Genomic DNA, 8,864 nt, shown 5'->3' with positions numbered 1-8,864 from the left:
TCGGTTAACCGTTGGAGTATCAAACGAAGTCCAAATGGCACGAAACTTGATAGGCGGTCTACCGGTAGTAAACCAAGGCCGCATGACAAGTCTCGGTCCAATCCGAAAACATTTAACACCCGCACATGAAAAGAGGAAGAAAGGGACACCAGAGGATATAGGAGCGCCGGAAAACAAAACGGACAACGGGGAAAAAAGCTCGAATGCATGAGACGAACACGTATGCAAATGCAATGCACATGATGACATGATATGAGATGCATGACAAAGACAAAACACACAGAGACAAAAACCCGACAACGAGGCAATAACGTAACTTAGTGCCGGAAACGGCAAGAGTTGGAATATAAATAAGGTAGGTTACATCCGGGGTGTTACAACACTCCACCACTACGAGAGGATCTCGTCCCGAGATCTAGGACTGGAAAAGCTCCGGGTACTCAGAACGGAGGTGATCCTCGCGTTCCCAAGTAGCTTCATGGTTGGAATGATGTGACCACTTGACTTTGAGGAATTTGATAGACTTGTTGTGAGTCTTGTGCTCAATTTCTTCAAGAATAGCAACTGGGTGCTCATGATAAGACATGTCTTCTTGGAGATCAATGTCTTCGAAGTTGACGGTGCGGTCAGGAGTCTTGAAGCACTTGCGGAGTTGAGACACGTGAAACATGTCGTGCATGTTTGCAAAGTTGGAGGGAAGCTCAAGTTGATAGGCGAGATCACCTCTCTTGTTGACGATCTTGAAAGGACCCACGTATCTAGGGGCAAGCTTCCCTTTGATACCGAAGCGACGAGTACCTTTCATTGGAGAGACGCGGAGGTAGACATGGTCTCCGATCTCGAAAGCCAAGTCACGATGCTTGCTATCATAGTAACTCTTCTGGCGCGATTGCGCGTCTTTGAGATTATCGCGAATGACTTTGCACATTTCTTCTGCCTCTGTGATCAAGTCATTGCCAAGAAGTTGACGTTCACCAGTCTCTGACCAGTTAAGAGGAGTACGACACTTCCTGCCATAGAGAATCTCGAACGGGGCCTTGCCCGAACTCACTTGGAAGCTGTTGTTGTAGGAGAACTCAACATATGGAAGACAATCTTCCCACTTCATACTGAAAGGGATGCCACAAGCCCTAAGAATCTGATTTACTCGCTTGACTTGGCCACTGGTTTGAGGATGAAAGGCTGTGCTGAAGAGAATGTTGGTGCCCATGGCCTTCTAAAAAGATTCCCAGAACTTAGAGGTGAAGATGCTGCCACGATCTGAATATATCAGTTGTGGAATGCCATGCAGAGAGACAATCCTGGAGGTATATAGCTCTGCCAACTGAGCTGCTGTGGTAGATTCTTTGATAGGAAGGAAATGAGCCACTTTAGTGAGCTTGTCGATGACAACGATGATAACATCATTGCCACACTTGGACTTTGGAAATCTAGTCACGAAGTCCATCTCAATATGGTCAAACTTCCATTCTGGAATGGCAAGAGGTTGGAGGAGACTAGCTGGTCGTTGGTGTTCTGCTTTCACTCTTGTGCAGACATCACATTCATTCACAAACTGAGCAATCTCATGCTTCATTCGAGTCCACCAATACGACTGCTTGAGGTCCTGGTACATCTTTGTACTTCCAGGGTGAATAGAGAGGAGTGAATTGTGAGCCTCGTTCATAATGACTTTATGAAGGTCACCTTTAGGCACAACAATGCGATCCTCGAAGAATAGAGTATCCTTGTCATCAAGACGGTAACACTTGTACTTGGGTTGACTCTTGGCAATCCCAACCTTCACCTTCTGCACCATAGCATCAAGAAGTTGAGCCTCATGAATCTGATCTTCCAAAGTAGGAGAGACTTGGAGGTTGGCGAGGAAACCTTGAGGAACAACTTGAAGGTTGAGTTTGCGGAAAGCTTCACAAAGCTCGGGTTGGTAAGGCTTGAGAATCAAACTATTGCAGTAAGCCTTCCTGCTCAATGCGTCAGCAATTACATTAGCCTTGCCTAGAGTATATTCGATACTTGGATTATACTCTTGAATCATTTCGACCCAACGAGTCTGCCTGAGGTTGAGATTAGGCTGAGTGAAGACGTACTTGAGACTCTTATTATCAGTGAAGATGTCCACTTTTCTTCCCAATAAGAGATGTCTCCAAGTTAAAAGAGCATGGACAACTGCCGCCAACTCGAGGTCATGAGTGGGGTAGTTCTTTTCATTGGGCTTCAACTGGCGAGAGGCATAAGCCACAACTTTCTTCTCTTGCATCAACACTGCACCAAGACCTTGAAGGGAAGCATCACAGAAGACCTCAAACGGTTTGGATTCATCAGGAGGAGTCAGAACTGGAGCAGTGACTAACTTCTCTTTCGGGGTGTTGAAAGCAATGTCACATTCAGGCGACCAGACATACTTCACATGCTTCTGGAGAAGGTTGGAAAGAGGCTTCGTGATCTTAGAGAAGTTCTCAACGAACCTTCGACAATAGCTTGCGAGCCCAAGGAAGCTGTGGAGTTGCTTCACATTCTGAGGTGCTTCCCAATTCACAATTGCAGACACCTTCTCAGGATTAACCGCTATGCCCTTGGCAGAAATGATATGCCCAAGGTAGAGAACTTCATCGAGCCAAAACTCGCACTTAGAAAACTTCGCATAGAACTGATGTTCTCTGAGTTTATCCAGCACCAAACACAAGTGCTAGACATGATCCTCCTTGTTCTTGGAAAAGACCAAAATGTCATCGAGGTAGACCAAGACGAAGTCATTTGTGTAGGCGTTGAAGATGAAGTTCATCATGCGAGAGAATGTTGGCGAAGCATTGACAAGGCCAAAAGACATGACAGTGTATTCATATGAACCATAGCTTGTTCTGAATGATGTCTTAGGGATATCTTCTTCACGAATGCGAATCTGATGATAGCCCATACGGAGATCAAGCTTGGAGAATACTTGAGCACCTTTGAGTTGTTCGAAAAGCTCATTGATGTTGGAAGTGGATACTTGTTCTTTATAGTCTTCTTATTCAATGGACGGTAGTCGACACAAAGTCGGTCCGTTCCATCCTTCTTCTTGACGAAAAGAACACCACAACCCCATGGAGAAGAACTTGGTCGGATGAGACCCATACGCTCTTGAATATCGAGTTGCTTCTTCAGCTCCTTCAACTCTTCAGGTCCAAGCTTGTAAGGACGTTTGCAAACAAGTTCCATGCCAGGCTCAAGATCGATGATGAATTCAACTGGCCGGTGCGGAGGCATTCCTGGAAGCTCTTCTAGAAAGACATCTTGATACTCACAAATGACTGGAATTTGAGAGATGGCATCCAGCTCGCCCTTCTCGTTGAGAGAAAATAGTCGGATGGTATCATCATGAGCGGCAAAGACGATTACATCCTCAGACGAATGTTTCAATTGAATCTGCCTGGCAGCACAATCAAGGTGAGCCTTATGCTTAGAAAGCTAGTCCATTCTGAGAATAAGATCAATATCCAAGTTACCAAGGACAACTGGAGAGGATACAAACTTATAGTCGCCCAACGTGATAGTAACATCCGGGACGCAAATGTTAGATGTCATTTGCTTGCCCAGGGACACAATCTTCAACGGGAAAGGAATCTTTTCGATCACAAATTCATGCTTGGCAACAAATGGTCTTGAAATAAAAGAAAGCGATGCACCAGTGTCAAAAAGAACTTTTGCAGGAACATCATTAACAGGAAGGTTACCCATGATGATATCTGACGAGTCCTCTGCCTGAGCTGCATTCATCATGTTGACCTTGGCGTGCTTGGGATTATGTTTGACCACTGCGCTACTAGCAGATCTCACAGGAGGAGGAGGAGGAGGAAGACACCTCTGATTGAAGCATTTGTTGGCATAGTGACCTTTCTGCTAACACTTGTTGCATGTGACCTCGGAGAGCGGACGGTGATACGGAGCACTTGATCTTGGAGCTTGAGACGAAGTCTTGTTTTGAAAGCCTGGGTTGGGTAGGTGGGAAAATCCATTGCCACCTTTGCTCTTCTGCTGGTAAGGCTGATGGAATGGAGGAGGAGGCAGCCAATACTTTTACTGCTTAGAAGCCACTTGAGTTGAGGAAGAAGGAGTTGCATCTCTTATTTCAGTGCCATGTTGTAAAACTCATCGTACTTCTGAGGCTCGAAAAGCACGAGAGCAAGTTGAAGATCTTCTCTGAGAGCACCCCTGAACTGATAAATCATGCTCTTCTCGTCAGGGATGTCCTGCTTGGCGAAACGAGCGAGCTTATGGAACATGATGTTATACTGGTAAACAGACAAGTTGCCTTGCTTCAGGTTGCGGAATTCCTCACGCTTGCTCTCAACAACACTCTGAGGAATGTGGTGAGCTTTGAAGTCTTGACGGAATTCATCCCAGGTAATCACACAGCCTCCTCTGGAATCTTTGTACTGCTAAAACCATTCTGCAGCTTGGTCTTTGAGTTGGAAGGAGGCAAACTTGACAAAGTCCTTAGGCCTGACGTTGCTGCACTCAAAATGCTTGCTGATATCCACGAGCCAATCATCAGCATCTGTTGCCTCAACACAGTTGCGGAAGGTCTTTGGTTGGTTTGTGAGGAACTGGTTGAGTGTAGCAAACTGATTCTGATTGTTGCCATGGCCATGATTCCCTTGGTTGCGCTCTTGCAAGAGTTGCATGATCAGCTGTGTGTTTGCATTGGTAGTGGCCATCACAGCTTGCCATGCCTTCGGAGGTGGAGGTGGTGGCGGCGGATCAGGATTCGGAGTCGTGCGCATTGGAGGAGCCATCCCGGAGAGTGTGACATCCGTTAGCATCTTGACAGACAAATATTCAAGCTGAATCAAACGGATTGAATTTGCAACATATAGTCTTCACATCCGAACAACATGAACGAATGAATTCCAGTCAAAATGGTAACATTTCCATAAATTGAGAAGCCACATAGATAGGGGTAGAAGAATAAAACAACAAGGTACGGACATGAAAAAATACTTGGTGAGGATTACCCAATCACAAACCAAATATCCACGGAAGAAATACTAGAGCTACAAGAATTCCCAGCTATGAAACTCCCGAACCTTTCCGATTATGCAATCAGTTGTTGGGGATACAGGGGAAGCATAATATCTCACCCAAAGCTAGCAAATCCTACATCCAACTGTATTCATCCTTCAACACATAACCAAGAAACCTTCGGAAATCATTTACCTCAACCTTCAAAAAGCATCCGTTATACGAGTTGTGGCAATACTCCCGAACTCCCGCCCCAGTACTGGGTGGTGTCGAGGTTATCTCACCAACAACTGCACCAAAGAGATTTTCGATGGCGAAACTCGGGTATTCCAGAATTGCAACGATAAAATTGTGACGATAACACCTCGGAGCTCAACTCCCCGGGACACTTCCACAACCCCTAAATGTCAGGAGGCACCAAGAACAATGTTCTCGTCACAAAACCATCGGAACGATTCCATGATACCCGTGTGATCCTAAATTTTTTTTAGTGAAATTTGAGAAGAGAAGAGTCAAAACTCTATGTCAGGATGCCTCACCAGAGCGACGAAGGGACTGAGGACTAAAAAGAATCCTACTCTCCGATATATATAATCCTAAATGACTCAAAACATTTTTCTAGACTCAACAACGCCAACGATTCGATCAAGCAGGGGGCTCCTAAGGTCGAGGAAGGCTCTGATTACCAACTTGTAACGCCCTCGATGCGGCTATATCTCCCACGTGTCGAAGCACGACTTAGAGGAATAACCGCATTGAAAGCAATGTCGCAAGTGAGGTAATCATCACAACAACCCATGTAATACAATAAGGGAAAAGGATATATAGTTGGCTTACACTCGCCACGTCACACAAATAGAATAAATATCATTACATTTATCCAAATACACTCAAGGTCCGACTACGGAACCAAAATGAAGATAAACCACAAATGCAACATAGTCCCCGATCGCCCCAACTGGGCACCACTACTGATCATCTGGGAAAGACACGTAGTATCGTCCTGAGTCCTCATCGAACTCCCAGTTGAGCTCAGTCGAATCACCTGGAGTGGTATCATCGGTCCCTGCATCTGGTTTTGGAAGTAATCTGTGAGTCACGGGGACTCAGCAATCTCACACCCTCGCGATCAAGACTATTTAAGCTTATAGGAAGGGTAAAAGTATGATGTGGAGCTACAGCAAGCGACTAGCATACATGGTGGCTAACATACGCAAATGAGAGTGAGAAGAGGAGGCAAAGGCACGGTCGATGAACTATGATCAAGAAGTGATCCTAGAACAACCTACGATCAAACATAACTCCAACATCATGTTCACTTCCTGGACCCCGCCAAGAAGAGACCATAACGGCTACACACGCGGTTGATGCATTTTAATTAAGTTAAGGTTCAAGTCTTCTACAACCGGACATTAACAAATTTCCATCTTCCCATAACCGCGGGCACGACTTTCGAAAGATCAAATCCCTGCAGGGTGTCCCAACTTAGCCCATCACAAGCTCTCATGGTCAACGAAGGATATTCCTTCTCCCAAGACAATCCAATCAGACTCGGCATCCCGGTTACAAGACATCTCGACAATGGTAAAACAAGTCCAGCAACACCGCCCGAATGTGCCGACAAATCCCGATAGGAGCTGCACATATATCGTTCTCAGGGCACACTCAGATGAATACTACATACAACTAAAACCAACCCTCAAGTTTCCCCGAGGTGGCGCCGCAAGTGGCTCTGTTTTGGACCAACACTCAGAGGAGCACTGGCCCGGGGGGTTTAATAAAGATGACCCTCGGGCTCCGGAAACCCAAGGGAAAAAGAGGCTAGGTGGAGAATGGTAAAACCAAGGTTGGGCATTGCTGGAGAAGTTTTATTCAAGGCGAACTGTCAAGGGGTTCCCATTATAACCCAACCGTGTAAGGAACGCAAAATCAAGGAACATAACACCGGTATGACGGGAACTAGGGCAGCAAGAGTGGAACAAAACACCAGGCATAAGGCCGAGCCTTCCACCCTTTACCAAGTATATAGGTGCATTAAGATAAACAAGATATAATAACGATATCCCAACAAAAAACATGTTCCCACAAGGAACAAACTCCAATCTTCACCTGCCACTAGCAACGCTGTAAGAGGGGCTGAGCAAAGTGGTAACCTAGCCAAACAACGGTTTTCTCGGACAAGGTGGGTTAGACGTTTGACATGGCAATATGGGAGGCATGATAAGCAAGTGGTAGGTATCGTAGCATAGGCATAGCAAAAGAGCGAGCATCTAGCAAGCAAAGATAGAAGTGATTTCGAGGGTATGGTCATCTTGCCTGCAAAGTTCTCTGAGTTGACTTGATCCTCGTAAGCATACTCAACGGTCTCCTAGATCACGTACTCGTCTCCCGGCTCTACCCAAAGCAAGACAACAAGCAAAAGGGAACACAATCAACCACGTGCAATACTCAAACAACATGATGCAAACATGGTATGTTATGCGGGATGCGGGATGCGATGCATATGCATGATTTGGAAAGGAATGATTGAATCTGGCCTCAACATGGAAAACCAAGAGTGCCATTTGAAAGGTGAGTTGATTTCGGTCGAAATCGATATAAAGATCACCGGAATCGGATGCACGGTTTGGAAATGACAAGCAAAACAAATATGGCACCGGTCTGCGATTAACAGCACAAGACCATCTAAATGCATCAAGAACAACATGCTACAGCACTCCAATATAGCAACAAAATACATGGAAGGGATCCAATCATGATGCTTGACAAAAGATGAACACTGAGCTACGACTAATTCACTCAATATCAGGCTCAAACAAGCATGGCAAAAGTGCAAAAGATATTATGTTTCAGACTTAGTGAAATAAACATCAAGTCAGGAATTTAACATCAGGAAGCAATGTTTAGAGCAGAAATCAACATGTTACAGGAACATATCATGGAAAAGCAAGGCATGACATGAAGCTACTCAAAGCATACAACAGAAGTCACTTACTGACCATAAGCCAAAGGGGATCAGAAAATACAATTGCAACCACGGGAACATAGCAATTAACGTTAACAGATTCAGACTTAGTGAGAAACTGGAACATGGCAAAACAGATATCAAGTAGGCATGTTTATGAGCTCGATGCACTCACTACAAGGCAAGACATGAAAAACTAAGCATACACCCAGCAAGTAGACATGGCATAGAAGCTGGAAATGGCAAAAACAACACCATAGCATGCACGGATCAACTACAACAAGCTCGACAAAATTGCTAAACATGTTAACAATCTGCCAGGAATATTTTATAGCAAAAGTAGAGCTCGATTGACTCAAGATAGGGTGCTCCATAAATGCAAACAAAGACATGGATGGATAGAGCACCACAATATCTACAAAACATCCTTACTGATCATGCTCAAAAGAGGCACGGGTCACTAGGTATCAACATGAACACATGGCATAAAAATTATAGCAGGGCAATGACTTAGAATAATTCTAAGTCCCTGAAATCAGCAACATTAATTAAGCTACTTTGCATGCTTGTGCTAGTCACCACAGAGATCACAAAAATACATGGCATACACCCCTGTAAAGATGGCATGGCATAGTTCAAAACACATGTATAGCTCAAGATCATAGTATGCACACATTAATCATGGCAAAAATGACAAAAGTGCATATGCTGATAACAGATCTGAAGCTAACATCACATAGCCCTCTTCCAACAGCATTTCGGGCATCAAGATGAGCTCAAAGGAAAATGATGCAATGAGATGAAATGGAGTACTCGACGAGGCGAACATGTTGATATGCTACATGCACGAATTGGAGCCACGGTGATGAAGTTATGATGCGTCAATGTATGCATAAAA

This window comes from Triticum aestivum, chromosome 4A (assembly GCF_018294505.1).
Source record: "Triticum aestivum cultivar Chinese Spring chromosome 4A, IWGSC CS RefSeq v2.1, whole genome shotgun sequence".
NCBI lineage: Eukaryota > Viridiplantae > Streptophyta > Magnoliopsida > Poales > Poaceae > Triticum > Triticum aestivum.
Note: the sequence above shows the minus strand (reverse complement) of the source record.